Source organism: Macaca fascicularis, chromosome 3 (genome assembly GCF_037993035.2).
Source record: "Macaca fascicularis isolate 582-1 chromosome 3, T2T-MFA8v1.1".
In the NCBI taxonomy this organism is placed as follows: Eukaryota; Metazoa; Chordata; class Mammalia; order Primates; family Cercopithecidae; genus Macaca; species Macaca fascicularis.
The window spans coordinates 83,740,145-83,756,775 of NC_088377.1; the positions used below are offsets into that span (position 1 = coordinate 83,740,145).

At 36.4% G+C, this 16,631-nt stretch overlaps 1 pseudogene; it reads right to left on the reverse strand.

Moving 5' to 3' along the window:
• Positions 1-14,674: 14,674 nt before the first annotated feature.
• On the reverse strand, positions 14,675-15,864 carry LOC102141550 (phosducin-like protein 3 pseudogene; annotated as a pseudogene).
• Between the last annotated feature and the right edge of the window lie 767 nt (positions 15,865-16,631).

Sequence of the window (16,631 nt, forward strand, 5' to 3'; positions counted from 1 at the left end):
TAAAGTAGTGGATTGATATAATAACTTATAAACGATACCTACTAATTTTCCAAGAGTTTGCATCCCAACTTTCCAGTCCATTGTGCACTGTTAGCCCTTTCTGTAGCAGTGTGACATGGCATTAATATTTTGCTGTTGACTTTTTGGTGTTCATTTTACCAAAATGTGTGGTTATAAAGCTAAACATTGCCATGTGAATCTCATGGTTAATTCCTCCTTTGATTTCACTCTGTTAGAAAACCAAAAAAAGGGCAAACTTCCTGTTCCCTTTCTTTTACATAACCCAAATTCATTCTATGTCAGACAGCAGTGAAGAGCAGCTTTGCAGTCTCATGACTTGGCCTCTAAGAGCCAAATAGCTTGGTAAAAGATAAGCAGATTTCCATATTTAGGTATCACATTTGTGAGAAAACTAGTGACTGTAAGTTCTTTTATGGGGCATGATGTTTTCCTTATAGTGGTGGACCCAGGAGTTCTGCTCAAATATTAACACACGGGAGATGCTGACAAAATGTTCTCTGGCTTGGAACATAGAAGGGTGACAGTTTGCTTGGCTCAAGGCTCATCTGAAAAAAGTCTGTGGAAAATGTCTTCACTGCACAGCTCAACAAACGCCATCCATGTAACAGGCACTCTCTAGACCTTTTATATATGCTATCTCTGATCCTAAAACCCTGTAATTTGGGCTTTGTAACAGATGACAAAAGCAAGACTCCAAGAAGTTGAAGAGACATGTGAGTCCGGGTGCAAAGGCCCCAAAGCCAAGTCCCTAAATGGAAGTTCCCTAGTCACAGAACGTTTTAGCAAATGGGGACAAAAACTAGATTTGCAAATAGTAACTTACAGTAACTGAACAGCATCTGTGTCCTTGACATGAAATTTCATAATATTCTTTGTAGAAATATCAGCAACAGAATATTTTTATACTGCTTTTCTTGGAAAGCTTCAACTATAGTTTCCCGAACCTTGGGAATTCAGTTCAAATCTACTTAAGCATATCAATAAATCACAAATCTTTCTTTCTTTTTTGAAAGGACAAAATATACTGTCCTGTCTTGTACTTTTAATAAGTAAACCAGAAAAAAGCCACATATTCTTGTCTTAAAATCATATTAAACTCATCGTATGATGTGAATTGCCCCATTTATTCAAGATGAGAATGACATGCCAAGTTTCGTCTAGCTCTACTTCAAAATTACTCACTTTGAAGTTATGAGACAGTGAGAATAGGTTTATTTAGCTGCAATTGAAGTTTCTTTTGAATATGTATATGCCTTTCTAGTACTGGTCTGTCCACGCCCGAGTGACCTGATGCATAAGAACCACCTGCTGAGCTTGTCCCTGTGTGGAAGTTCCCCGCTTGGCTCCAGCTCTGGTTCCTTGTGAATATAGAATGGGGATGTGGAATTCATATGGCCCCCAAGTGATGCTGATGGCTGAAGCAGGACAGTATCTTATGGCTTGGATAGACTTAGAGTCACAGATGTGGATGAGTCATAGAAATTATGTGGTTGGTAAACTCCCATTCTTTCTGAAAACTTTAAAAAATTGTATTTCATATATGCAATAAATATCAGTACCTTCATTTCATTTAATAACCTTATGCTGAATTCAACTTTATTGTGGGCATGAGCAGTTCCCCATTCACAGTAGCCTTTGCACTTCGTTTTGTAATTACTTGGTTTTAGCTGTTTTTTCATGTTTCCTGAATAGGAGGTTGGGTTTTTCTTTATGGTCCGATCATGATCCTCACCTGTGAGTGTGGTCCATATCAGTTTAGTACCTTTATTAATATGACAGGCTTATTCTTACCACTCAAGACATATTTTTCCTCCTCTTCCCTTTTCTTTTCCTCAACATTATTTTACTCTAAGGTCATTATTAATGTTTTAGTTTAACATGATTTGGAAGGTCTGAGTTTTTTCAATGATGATTTGGAAGGTCTGAGGTTTTTTTTCTAATGATTAACTGACCACCTAGTTCTTCGTACATATATTATACTACTGAGTCTATATTGACTCAGCAGTATTAGCAATGACAGAATAAGGATATTTTCTCTCATTCTCTCTCTTATATCACCCAAACTTGAGTTTTAACTTTATACCTTGAAATCTATGTATATCAATGTGGCTCGACCAACTTGTTTTAACTGATATATTGAGACTATCACAAAAAGGAATACATTTTACTACCTCTTTTCTTTCATTTACCATCCTCAATTTTTATTAAACATGGTATTTCTACATATTCATTTCCTATGATACGTCCTTTCCGTTCTTCAGCCGTAATTCTTATGTTTATTTTAGCCCTGGCCTCATGGATAAGAACTGAATGCTCTTGTTCAATTATTTTGTTGTGGTTTCTGCCTTTGTTACTTGGATGGCTACAGTTTATAATCTTCCATTTTCTTCGAGAAGGGCGCGGGAGTGCTGGAGTCCCTGAATTCTCTCATATGTAAAAACCAGTCAAAATACTCAACTCCATTTATCAAGTACTTCTGTAAGTATTGTTTCTGTGCCTTCCAAAGTTGAATGTATCTATAAGAAAATCTATGGCCGGTGCTACTTTCCCCTTACAAATGTCTTTACCTTTTAGAATGGTTAAATTATGTCCTTATGTTTGAAAAATAATTCGAGTATATATTTGGATGTTGATAAATGTAAGAGATTCTGAGAAGTGGCAGGAGATCAGATCATGTTAGTTATTATACATCAGTTTACAATAATGGCTTTCACTAAGAAAATCATAGGAAGCCCCTGAAGGGTTTTGAGCTGACCTGTGACATCATTCAGCTGTGAAGTTTGACACCAGTTCAGCATCCCAAGGGCACATTTACTTAGGTCTTGATTCACATTAAGCTCAAATCCAGGGAGTCTATTCTACAATCCCTAGCACAACGGTAAGAAGCTACTCATTATTGTCTTAAATATACCTAAAGAGCAGAGATGGAGAATGTGAGGCACAGTGACCACCATCTGCAGAACTTGCTTTTTAAAAATAATAATATTTAAAAATTATTTGAGAGGATTATAGATTCAGAATAAATTGTTAAAAATGTACAAGGAGGTCTTGTGTACCCTTCACCTGGTTTCTGTCAATGGTGTCATCTTGGATAACTACAATACAATATCAATAATAGAAAATTCGCTTGATTTTCATCCAAGCTGTTATGTGTCCTCTCTGTTGTGGGAGTATATTATGAAATTGATGTACCACCACAGTGTCCACAGTTTCTTTAACTAGTCACTTGTTGAAGGACATTTGGGTTATCTCTCATTTTTGTCTATTTTGAATAAAGCTACTGTGAACATCTGTGTAGAGGTTTTAGTGTGAACGTAAGTTTTCTTTTCTCTGGAATAGACCACTGGATTTCATGATAGTTGCATGTCTAGTTTTATAAAAAACTGCCAAACTCTTTTCCAGGTGTTTGTCTGCAGTTTTCAAATAATCGATCTATTTCTTTCAAAGTTGTAGCATTAATGAATGCACAAATACTCATAGTATTCTCATGCTGTTTCATTGCTGTAGGATCTTACTTCACTTCTGTTTTTGTGATTTGTGTCTGTTCTCTTTTTATTATTTTCAGTCTTTCTAGAGATGTTTTAATTTCACCAATTTTTTTAGTAACTGTCTTTTTTCTTTCACTGATTTTCTCTATTTTTTCCAATTTTCAATTTTGTTGATATTTGCTCTTTTCCTTATTATTTCCTCCCTTCTGCTAGGATGGGTTTATTTGATCTTCTCTTTCTAGTTTACTAAGACAGAAACTTAGGTCACTCACTTGGATTCTTTTCTTATTTCTATTGTTAGTATTTAATGAAATTAATTTGTCTTTTCAGTACTGCTATTTTCTGTGTGTACAATCGATTGTTTTTCTACACTATAGTTTCATTTTTACTCACTTCTATTTAGTTTTAAAGTTTCCTTGAGACTTCTTTAATCTGTAAGTTATATAGAAGTGTGCTGTTTCATTTATAGGTTTTTAGAGGTTTTCTTTATCTTTGTGTTGTTGATTTATAGTTTTAATTCATTGTCATGAGAGAATGCACTATGTATTGTTTCAGTTCTTTTAAATTTGATGAAGTTTGTTACATGGCCCAGGATATGGACTATTTTAGTGAGTGTTCCAGGAGCACTTAAATTGTATTTTGCTGTTGTTAAACGCTGATGTGTTCTGTGTATGTCAGTTGGTTCCCTTTGATTGATTGTGTTGTCCAGATCTTCTGTATGCTTGTTAATGTTATATTTAGTAGCTCCATCAGTTACTGAGAAGGATGTGTTGAAGTCCACAACTATAATTGCAGATTTGTCTATTTTATTCCTTAAGGATAGTTTTGCCAGATTTTAAATATGTGGTTCAGAGGCTATTTTATTCCTTCCAAAACTTGAAAAGTATTTAGCCATTTCCTTCTAATTTTCCTGGTTTCAGATGAGATATCTATTGCCAATAGAATTAGTGCATTTTTCATTTCTGTTGAGACTTCCTCTTTGACCCATGGGTTATTTAGAACTGTGCTATTTAATTGCAAGTGTTTGAACATTGCTGATTTTCTGTCTATTCGTTATTGGAATTACTAAGGGTGGTGTGAAGTCCCCAAAAATAATTTTGGCTTTCTCTGTATTTTTAGCTCTATCAATTCTTCATTATATGTTTTGAAGCTCTTGGCCAGATCTCTTTTCTGGAGAACGGGGAAAGAGCATCAGTCAAAATAACTTGGTTTGGATGTTTCTTCCACAATACTATCAACCATAGAAGTCAGGGGATTTTGAAATTTCGAAGCAAGGATCCTGTTCATTTGCTGTTTCATTCTTGTTCTCTACATTAAAAAAATGTATATGATGAGAATCATTACCAGAATAAATACTATATACTAGTCAATCAAATCTAACTCAACAGAAATGTAAAATTTACTCAAGAATAAATGGGAAAGACATGAATAAACATGGAATTATATTTTAAAATAGATATTTAACTGTCAACAATTTTAATTTATATTAAATAGTGACTGAAGATTCAAATTAATTTTGATTTTTTTCTTTCATAAAGTAAGTTTTGGTAATCGACAACTATGCCAATTTTCTAAAATCTCTTTCAGAAAATAGAAACAGAAGGAATACTTTCTAACTCATTTGATGAGGCCAGCATTACCCTATTTCAAACCAAAGACATTATAAGAAAAACAACAAACAAATAAAAGACCAATATCTGTTATCAACATAGATGCAAATATTTCCAATAAAATATTAGCAAATCAAACCCAGTAATGTATAAAATGAGTTATATTCCAGTTGTGCAAGGCTAACTCAACATTCAAAAATCAATTAATGTGACACATCACATCAATACTCTAATGAAGAAAAATCACCTAATATCAGTAGAGCATAAAAAGCATTTGACAAAATGTAACACTGTTTCATAATAAAAACTCTCCACAAACTAGGAATAGAGTAGGACTTCATCAACCTGATAAATAATATCTGTAAGTATCTTTCAGCTAACATCACACATAACCATCACACATTAGAAACTTGATGCTTTCCCACTAAGATCAGGAACAAGGCAAGGGCGGCGCATGGTGGCTCATGCCTGTAATGCCAGCACTTTGGGAGGCCAAAGCAGGCCGATTGCAACATGGTGAAACCCTGTCTCTACAAAAGATTAAAAAAATTAGCAGGATATGCTGGTGCACACCTGTAGTCCCAGCTACTCAGGAGGCTGAGGCAGGAGGATCATTTGAGCCCAGGAGGTGGTGGTTGGAGTGAACCAAGATGGTACTACTACACTCTAGCCTGGGTGACAGGATGAGCCTTTCTCAAAAAGTAAAAAAAAAAAAAAGGGCAAAGATGCCCCCTTTCAGTAATCATTTTTCAGATATCACTTACAGATATCATTTTTCAGATATCACTTACAGATATCATTTTTCATATCATATTGGAAGGCCTGGCTAATGGAATAAGGCAAGAAAAAGAAAGAAAACGTATGCAGATTGGGAAGGAGGAATAAAACTGTTTTTGTTTGCCAATGACAGGATTGACTAGAAAATCCAAAAGAATTGACACAAAATATCCTTGAAACTAATAAATGATTACAGTACAATTGCAGAATACAAGATTAATACCCACAGTCAATTGCTTTTCTGTATACCAGGAATTAACAAGTGGACTTTTAAATTAAGAACACAATGCTATTTACATTAGCACACAAAAGGAAGTACTTGGGTATAAACCTAATGAAATATGTATAAACTCAATATGAGGAGGAATACAAAACTCTGGTGAAAGAAATCAAAAAAGAACTAAATAGAATTTTTTTGTTTTGTTTTTTAGACAGGGTCTCACTCTGTCACTCAGGATGGAGGGCAATAGCACAATCAGAGCTCCTGGGCTCAGGTGATTCTCCCACCTCAGCCTCCTTAGTAGCTGGGACTACGGGCACATACCACCATGCCTGGAGATTTTATATATATATAAAATATCTATCTATATATAAAAAAGATCTCTCTCTCTATATATATATCTCTATATAGATCTATATCTCTATAGATATATCTACAAAAGATCTATATCTTCAAAAGATATATATAAATGATATCTTTTGTAGATATATATATCTTTTGTTGATACAGAGTTTCACCATGTTGCCCAGGCTGATCTCAAACTCCTGGGCTCAAGCAATCTGCCCACATCAGCCTCTCAAAATTCCAGGATTATAGGCCTGAGCTACTGCACCTGGCTGAGAGATATTTCATGTTCATTGATAAGAAGACTCAATATAGTCAGTATATTAGGTTCTTCTCAAACTGATCTATGTATTCAATGCAATATCAATTAAAATACCAGCAACTTATTTTATGGATATCAACAAACTAATTTTAAAGTTTATATAGAGAGGCGAAAGACCCAGAATAGCCAACATAATATTGAAGAACAACAAAATCTTAGGACTGACACTATCCAATTTCAAGAATTAGTATAATGCTATTATATGAAGGTAGTGTGATATCGGTAAAAGAATAGACAAATAGATCAATGAAACAAAATAATGAGCCCAGAAACTGATTTTTGACAGAGGAGCAAAGGTAATACAATGGAGAAAAAATAGCTTTTTCAGTAAGTGATACTGGAACAACTGGACAGCCATAAGCAAAAATATAAATCTGGACACAGACATTATAGTCTTAATAAAATTAACTAGAAATAAATGATAGGCTGGGTGTGGTGGCTCACACCTCTAATCCCAGCCCTTTGGGAGGCTGAGGTGGATGGATCACCTGAGGTCAGGAGTTTGAGACCAGCCTGGCCAATATGGCGAAGCTCCGTCTCTACCAAAAATACAAAAATTAGCCAGGCATGGTGGTGCATGCCTGTGGTCTCAGCTGCTTGGGAGGCTGAGGCAGGAGAATTGCTTGAACCTGGGAGGTAGAGGCTGCAGTGAGTCGAGATCATGCCACTGCACTCCAGCCTTGGTGACAGAGTGAGACTCCGTCTCTAAATAAATAAACAAATGACCTAAATGTAAAACACAAAACTCTAAAGCTCCTAGAACATTACATAGGATAAAATCCAGCCAATTTGGGGTTTTGTGATGACTTTTTAGATACAGCAACAAAGGTATAATCCATAAAAGAAAGAATTGATAAGCTGGACTTCATCAAAATTAAGAACTTTTTTACCTCACAAAAGATACTGTTAAGAAAGTGGAAACACAAACCACAAACCCGGAGGAAATATTTGCAAAAGACATATCTGATAAAGGACTGTTATCCAAAATATATAAAGAACACTTAATACTTAACAATAAGAAAACAAACAACTTGACTGAAAAAAAAAAGGGTCAAAAACATTAACAGTCCTCTCACTAGCAAAGATACACAGGAGGTAACAAGCGTACAGAAAGATGCTCAATGTCATATGTCATCAGGGAAATATATAAAGTAAAAGAGCGGTGAAATACCACTACTCTCCTATTAGAATCGCTCAAATCCAGAACACTGACAACACCAAATGCTGGCGAAGGTAGAGCAACAAATCTTGTTGATTGCTGGTGGGAATGAAAAATGGCACAGCCACTTTGGGAGGCAATTTGGCAGTTTCTTACAAAACTAAGCATACTCTTACCATATGATCCAGCAATCATACCTCTTGGTGTTTACCCAAAGGAGTTGAAAACTTATGTCTATACAAAAACTGGCACACTGATGTTTGTAGCAGCTTTATTCGTAATTCTGAAACTTTGAACAAACAAGACACTTTTCAGTAGGTAAAAGAATAAACTGTGGCACGTCCAGACAATGGAATATTACTCAGTGCTAAAATGAAATGAACTACTAAGTCATGAAAAATATGAGAGAAACTTGAATGCATATTACCAAGTTAAAGAAGCCAATCTGAACTAATCTATAACTAAATCAGTATGTAATTAAATAATCAGTCTGAGCTAATTTATAATTAAATGTAATTAAAAATCATTCAATAACAAAAAATGTTCTGAAGAAAATATAGAGGCTTATATATTCATAAACCTTATTGTAGGAAAGATCTACCCCCAAATGACTATAATCATCATAACTAAATAAGAAATGATATTCTAATTTTATTTATTTTATTTTATTTTATTTTATTTTATTTTTTTTGAGACGGAGTCTTGCTCTGTGCCCCAGGCTGGAGTGCAGTGGCGCGATCTCGGCTCACTGCAAGCTCCGCCCCCCCGGGTTCACGCCATTCTCCTGCCTCAGCCTCCCGAGTAGCTGGGACTACAGGCGCCTGCCACCTCGCCTGGCTAATTTTCTTGTATTTTTAGTAGAGACGGGGTTTCACCGTGTTAGCCAGGATGGTCTCGATCTCCTGACCTCGTGATCCGCCCGTCTCGGCCTCCCAAAGTGCTAGGATTACAGGCTTGAGCCACCGCGCCCGGCCGATATTCTAATTTTAAAAAACAATTAAAATGTATATGATCTAGAAGTATTTACAATTGTCAGTGAAGAGCTCTTCCAAATTACTAATTTAAAAATGTTATCAGAGGAAATTGAACAAAGTCTATGAACTGACAAATCATTTAAGGAGAAAGGGAAATGACCAATGCGGGAAAAAATCAACTCCCTAGTAATCAAAGAAAGAGAAAGTTAAGCAAATTAAGAGGATTTTTTTTAATATCCTATTTGGCAGACTTCGTGTCTGCGTGTGCACACGTGCGTGTGTGTCTAGTATTTTGCCAGGAATGAAGATGAGCAATTTGCGACCCTGCCCATAGAGAGGGAAACTAGTACAAATTTTCTAGAAAATAATTTAGACACACATTTCAACAACTTTAGTATCACACATGCAATAGACAGAGCCACTCAATTTTTGTGATTAGTGGAGAAGAACTAAATGAAGACTTATAGAGCATAATGACTAGGAAAACTTACTCTATCTGTGAGAATTTGGTGCCTCAGTTTCTTGCATCCTAAAATGGGGCCTATATTCCTTTTTTAAAAAACTTTTGTTTTAGGTTTAGGAGTAAATGTGCAGGTTTGTTATAAAGGTAAACTCGTGTCTTGGGTGTTTATTGCACAGATTATTTCATCACCCAAGTGCTAAACCTAGTACCCGATAGTTACTTTCTCTACTCTTCTCCCTCCTCCCACCCTCCACCCTCAAGTTGGTCCCAGTGCCTGTTGTTCTCTTCTTTGTGTTCATGAGTTCCCATCATTTAGCTCCCACGTATAAGTAAGAACATACAGTATTTGGTTTTCTAGTCCTGCACTGGTTTGCTAAATATAATGGCCTCCAGCTCCATCCATGTTCCTGCAAAAGACATGATCTCATTCTTTTTTATGGCTGCATAGTATTCCATGGTGTACATGTACCACATTTTTTTAAATCTAATCTCATTGATGGGCATTTAGGTTGATTCCATGTCATTGCTATTGTGAATAAAACTGCAATGAACATTTGCGTACATGTGTCTTTATGGTAGAATGATTTACATTCCTTTGGGTATACACTCAGTAATGTGATTGCTGGGTTGAATGGTAATCTTGCTATTAGCTCTTTAAGGAATTACCATACTGCTTTCCATAATGGTTAAATTAATTTCACTCCAACCAACAGTGTATAAGCATTCTCTTTTCTTTGCAACCTCATAGCATCTGTTGTTTTTTGACTTTTACTTTTTTAATTTTGATTTATCTAAAAATATTTTTTTCTGAGACGGAGTCTCACTCTGTCAGACTGGAGTGACAGTGGTGCGATCTTGGCTCATTACAACCTCCGCCTCCCGGGTTCAAGAGATTCTCCTGTCTCAGACTCCCAAGTAGCTAGGACTACAGTTACATGCCATCATGCCCAGCTATTTTTATTTTTTAAGCCAAAGTCTCCTTCTGTTGCTCAGTTTGGAGTGTAATGGCACTATCTCAGCTCACTGCAACCTCTGCCTCCCAAGTTCAAGTGATTCTCTTGCCTCGGCCTCTCAAGTAGCTGGGATTACAAGTTCCTGTCACTATGTCTGCCTCATTTTTGCATTTTTTAGTAGAGACAGGGTTTTAGCATGTTGGCCAGGCTGGTCTCGAACTCCTGACCTCAGGTGATCCACTTACCTCGGCCTTCCAAAGTGCTGGGATTACAGGCATGAGCCAATGTGCCTGGCCTAATTTTTGTATTTTTAGTAGAGAATTTTGTATTTTAGTTTTGGCATATTGGGCAGGCTGATCTGAAACACTTGACCTCAGGTGATCCACTGGCCTCTGCCTCCCAAAGTGTTGGGATTACAGGCATCAGCCACTGTGCCCAGCCTTGACTTTTTATTAATAGCCATTCTGGCTGATGTGAGATGGTATCTGATTGTGCTTTTGATTTGTATTTCTCTAGTAATCAATGATATTGAGCTTTTTTTATATGCTTGTTGACTGCATGTATGTCTTCTTCAGAAAAGTGTCTGTTCATGTCCTTTGCTCACTTTGTAATGGAGTTCTTTGTTTTCTCTTGTAAATTTGTTTAAGAGATGCTGGATATTGAATCTTTGTCAGATGCATAGCTTGCAAAGCAAATATTTTCTCCCGTTCTGTAGGATGTCTGCTGTGCAGAAGCTCTGAAGTTTAATTAGATTCCATTTGTCAATTTTTCTTTTTGTTGCACTTGTTTTTGGTGTCTGTAATGAAATCTTTGCCCATTTCTATGTACAGGATGGTATTGCCTAGGTTGTCTTCCAGGCAACTGGGGTTTTTAGAGTTTTGGGTTTTACATTTAAGTCTTTAATCTATCTTGAGTTGATTTTTGTATATGGTATAAGGAAGGGGTCCAGTTTTGATCTTCTGCATATAGCTAGCCAGTTATCCCAGCACCATTTATTTAACAGGGAGTCTTTTCCCCATTACTTGTTTTTGTCAGCTTCATAAAAATCAGATGGTTGTAGATGTGCAGCCTTATTGCTGGGCTCTTTATTCTGTTCCATTGGTTTATGTGTCTGTTTTTGTACCAGCACCATGCTGTTTTGGTTACTGTTGCCCTGTAGTGTAGTTTGAAGTCAGGTAACATAATCACCCCAGCTTAGGATTGCCTTGACTATTTGTGCTCTTTTTGGTTCCATATGAATTTTAAAATAGTTTTTCCTAGTTCTGTGAAGAATGTCATTAGTAGTTTATAGGAATAATATTGGATCTATAAATTGCTTTGCACATTATAGCCATTTTAATGATATTGATTCTTCCTATCCATTACCATGGGATGTTTTTCTACTTGTATCATTTCTGATTTCTTTAGGCAGTGGTTTGTAGTTCTTGTAGGTATTTTTCACCTCCCTGGTTAGCTGTATGCATAGGTATTTTATTCTTTTTTTGGCAACTGTTAATGAGATTGCATTCATGATTTGGCATTCAGTTTGGCTGTTGTTGGTATACATGAATGCTAGTGAGTTTTGTACATTGATTTTGTATTCTGAGACTTTGCTAAAGTTGTTTATCAGCTGAAGGAACTTTTGCGCTGAGATTATGGGGTTTTCTAGATTTAGAATTATGTAATCAGTGAACAGGGATAGTTTGAATTCCTCCTTCCCTATTTGGATGTCCTTCTCTTTCTCCTTCCTTATTGCTGTGGCCAGGACTTTCAATACTATATTGAATAGGAGTGATGAGAGAGGACCTCCTTGTCTTGTGCCAGTTTTCAAGGGAAATAATTCCAGCCTTTGCCCGTCCACTATGATGTTGGCTGTGAGTTAGTCATGGATGGCTCTCATTATTTTGAGATATGTTCATTCAATACCTAGTTTATTGAGAGTTTTTATCATGAAGGGATGTTGAATTTTATTTAAAATCTTTTCTGCATCTATTGAGATAATCATGTGGTTTATGTCTTTAGTTCTGTTTATGTGATGAATCACATTTATTGATTTGCATATGTTGAACCAGCCTTGCATGCTGGGGTTGAAGCCTACTTCTTCATGGTAAATTAGCTTTCTGATGTGCTACTGGATTCAGTTTGCAAGTATTTTGTTGATGGTTTTTGCATTGGTATTCATCAAGGATATTGGCCTGAAGTATTTTTGTGTGTGTGTGTGAGTGTCTGCCAGGTTTTGATAACCTTATAGAATGAGTTGAGGAGTCCCTCCTCCTCAATTTTTTGGAATAGTATCAATAAGAATGGTGCCAGAATTCAGAATGCTATTCTTTGTATCTAGTAGAATTCAGCTGTAATTCTCTCTCAACCTGGGCTTTTTTTGTTTGTTTGTTTGGTAGGCTATTTATTACTGATTCAATTTTGGAGCTCATTCTTGTTCTGTTCAGGGAATAATTTTTTTCTGGTTCAGTCCTGGGAGGGTGTTTGTGTGCAGGAATTAATCCATTTCTTCTAGGTTTTTTAGTTTCTGTGCATAGAGGTGTTCATACTAGTTTGTGATTGTTATTTTTATTTCTGTGGGATCAGTGGTAGTGTTCCCCTTGTCATTTCTAACTATGCTTATTTGGATCTTCTCTTTTTTTATTAATCTAGTTTGTGGTCTCTCATAGTATTTTTTGAAAAACAAATTCTTGGATTCATTCATCTTTTGAATTGTTTTTAGTGTATGGATTTCCTTCAATTCAGCTCTGATTTCAGTGATTTCTTGTCTTCTGCTAGCTTTGGGTTGGCTTGCTCTTGCTTCTCTTATTCTTTCCATTGTGATGTGAGGTTGTTAATTTGAGATGTTTCTAATTTTTTGATGTGGGCATTTAGTGTGATGAATTTCCCCCTTAACATGGCCTTAGCTTCATCCCACAGATTCTGGTATACTGTATCTTTGTTCTCATTAGTTTCAAAGACCTTCTTGACTTCTGCCTTAATTTTATTATTTACCCAAAAGTCATTCAGGATCAGGTTGTTCAATATCCATGTAACTGCATGGATTTGAACATTTTTGTCAGTCTTGATTTCTGTTTTTAATATGCTTGGATCTGAGAGTGTGTTTGGTATAATTTCAGTTCTTTTGCATTTGCTGAAGATCGTTTTATGTCCAATTATGTGGTTGATTTTAGAGTATGTGCTATGCGACAATGAAAGGAATGTATATTCTGTTGTTTTTGAGTGGAGAGTTCTGTAGATGTCTATCAGGTCCATTTGATCCAATGTTGAGCTCAGGTCCTGAATGTCTTTGTTACTTTTCCACCTTGATAATCTGTCTAATACTGTCACTGAAGGTTGAAGTCTCCCGCTATTGTTGTGTGGGATTGTAAGTCTCTTTGTAAGTCTCTAAGAACTTGCTTTGTGAATCGGAGTGCTCCTGTGTTGGTTGCATATATATTTAGGATAGTTAAGTCTTCTTGTTGAAGTGAACCCTTTACCATTATGTAGTACTCTTCTCTTTTTTGATCTTTGTTGGTTTAAAGTCTGTTTTGTCTGAAGTTAGGATTGCAACTCCTGCTTTTTCTGATTTCCATTTGCTTGGTAGATTTTCCTCCATCTCTTTATTTTGGGCCTATTGGTGTCACTACCTGTGAGATGGGTCTCGTGAAGACAGCATACCATTGAGTCTTGCTTTTTCATCTATGTTGTCACTCTGTGCTTTTTAAGTGGGGCATTTAGCCTATTTACATTCAAGGTTAGCATTGATATGTGTGGATTTGATCTTGTCATTGTGTTGTTAACTGGTTATTTTGCTGGCTTGTTTGTGTGGTTGCTTTATATTGTCACTAGTTTGTGTATTTAAGTGTGGGTTTTTAAAATTATTATTGATTGAGGTACAGTTTATTTGTGTATGCTTATATATTTCCAAAAATTAATTCAATGTCCTCTTACAGTAATCAAAATTAGTTAACAGGGCAGGCACGGTGGTTCACACCTGTAATCCCAACATTTTGGGAAGCCGAGTTTGGGGTTAGGAGTGAGACCAGCCTGGCCAACATGATGAAACTCTACTGAAAGTACAAAATCAGCTGGGCATGGTGGTGCACGTCTGTAATCCCAGCTCCTTAGGAGGCTGAGGCAGGAAAATTGTTTGAACCTAGGAGGCGGAGGCTGCAGTGAGCTGAGATTGTGCCACTGCACTCCAGCCTCAGCAACACAGCAAAGCTCTATCTCAAAAAAAATTAGTTAACAGTCTGAGATGAACTATTTTAGCAAGGAAACACATTTAACCAAATATGGCAGTAAACTGGAACCTTTCAGTTATTGCTTCGATACGGGAATGTTTCACAAAAATTGTCTGTTTCTTCAATAAATACTAAGATTCTTTTGTCCTAGAGAGCATTCCTGTATTTTGAGTTAATAATCTCATTGCTCTCTTTATAAAATAAAAATAAACAATGTATCTATAAGGCTTAGTTTGCAATTTTCCACTGCATAATTTATTCACATTTAAAACTATTTTTTTTATAGTTATATGTCAAAAAATAGTGACTAGGTTTTATGGCTTAAAATATAAATGCGGAAAACAGACATTTGCCATACAAATGGCTGGTTTTAATTTTTTTAGAGGAAATACTATAATTTAAAAAAAAGAGCTCCAAAATAACAGAATTTCCAGCAATGATTATTTCTAAAATGTAAAGATTTGAAACATAATTTATACAAAACTAAAAAACAGAAGGATTCATTCTTGCTTTTTCCTTTTTTAAAAAATCCAGACAATTTGTCACAAGAAAGTTCGGCATGCGATAGCAGCTATAGCCTCAGTCACCCTCGGAACCGCTGCCCCTCCTCACGGGGACAGAGTGCCGCACTGAGGACAGCAACACGTCTTCAATCGGCTTCGTAGGGTTTTCCTCCAGGTCCGTCATAATTGCTCCAGATTCAGACAGTTTCCATTACAATTCATCTCTTGTCAGGTTCATGCCGCCAAACACCAGAGGACCAATAAACTGAGCCTTGGTATCTCCTTCCAGGTAAACAAATATCGTGGGCAGATTCCTATCCAGATAATTGGGTATGCAGGTTGTTGAAATGGCTTTGATAAATTTGACATCAGGAAACTTCCTGGCAAGTCCACTGAGGTGCTGATTTATCAGGGCACAGAGGGGAATTCCTTGTTTGTAAAGGTGCAAGACGACCCACAAGCCCTCACCAGCTTTGGTAACTTCTTGAACATAATCCTTCCCTGAGATCTCTAAAACTTCTCCAAATTTATTCTTCAGTTTAGTTGCTTTCCACTCAGCCAGTCTCTGCCATCTGTACATTTCAATAGCATGTTCATCCTCCTCATTAAACTCGTCTTCATGATCCTCCAGCTCTTCCAAAGTCATATCTTCATATGTTTTCACCACTGACTGCTGGAGGATGTGCTGCTCCTCATCTGACTCCTCTTCCAGTTCTTTCAGACTTTCCTTGGGGGGTAAGATACCCTTTTTGTGTAAGATGTCATTCCACTCAATGTCTACGTTGGGGTCCTGCATCTTGTTTCCAGTTGCTCAAGCCAGCTGTAAGTGTGTTTTTTAATTTGTCGTTAGTAGTCTTTCTTTTCTATATTTAGTGCTCCTTTCAAGATCCCTTGTAAGGCAAGTCTGGTGGTAATGAGATTCCTCAACATTTGCTTATCTAAAATGGATCTTATTTTTCCTTTGCTTAGTTTGACTGGATATGAAAAAAAGCTTAGTTTGACTGGATATGAAATTCTTGGTTGAAGATATTTTTCTATAAGGATGTTGAATAAAGGCCCTCAATCTCTTCTGGCTTATAGGGGTTCAACTGAGAGGTCCACTGTTAGCCTTATGGAGTTCCCTTTGTAGGTGACCTGCCCTTTCTCTATAGCTGCTTTTAACATTCTTTCTTTTATTTTGACCTTAGAAAATCTGATGATTATGTGTCTTCGGATTGATATTCTTGGTAAAATCTCATAGGGGTTCTTTGTATATCTTGAATTTGACTGCTGGCCTCTCAACCAAGATTGGAGAAGTTTTCATGGATGATATCCTGAAATATGTTTTCCAAGTTGTTTGCTTTCTCCCTATCCCTTTCAGGGATGCCAATGATTCATAGATTTGGCCTCTTTACATAATCCCATACTTCTCAGAAGCTTTGTTCATTCCTCTTTATTCTTTTTTCATTATTTTTGTCTGACTGTTGTATTTTAGAAAGTCAGTCTTCAAGTTCTGAGATCCTTTCCTCAGCTTGATCTATTCTGCTGCTAATACTTGTGATTGCATTGTGAAATTTTTGTAGTGTGTTTTTCAGCTCTGTCAGATTCATTA